Raw genomic sequence first — 375 nt, forward strand, 5'->3', positions numbered from 1 at the left:
GTGTCTCCGTCACACTTACTGCCGTCAGGGTGTGGCTGATTCCAGCCAGCAAACGGAAAGCAACACAGAATCCTTGCTTCCAAGGAGCAGCCTGGTTTAACCCTCTCTAGGACAAACCTGTTTGTTCTCCTCACAATCCATGGTATATTCAATACTCTTCTCCAGCACCACAGCACAGTCATCAGTTCTCCTTTTATCATCCCTAGTCATTGTCCATTGATTTTCATTGATTTTAACGCAGGTTATACACATGGACTTCACCTGATGGTATGCATAGGAATCAGATCGACTACATCTGCGGAAGGAACCACTGGAGAAGCTCAATATCAGCTGTGAAAACTAGGCCGGGGGCTGATTGTGGAACAGACCACCAAT

Source organism: Elephantulus edwardii, unplaced genomic scaffold, assembly GCF_000299155.1.
Source record: "Elephantulus edwardii isolate Elephantulus edwardi_28Jun2011 unplaced genomic scaffold, EleEdw1.0 scaffold00134, whole genome shotgun sequence".
Taxonomy (NCBI): Eukaryota; Metazoa; Chordata; class Mammalia; order Macroscelidea; family Macroscelididae; genus Elephantulus; species Elephantulus edwardii.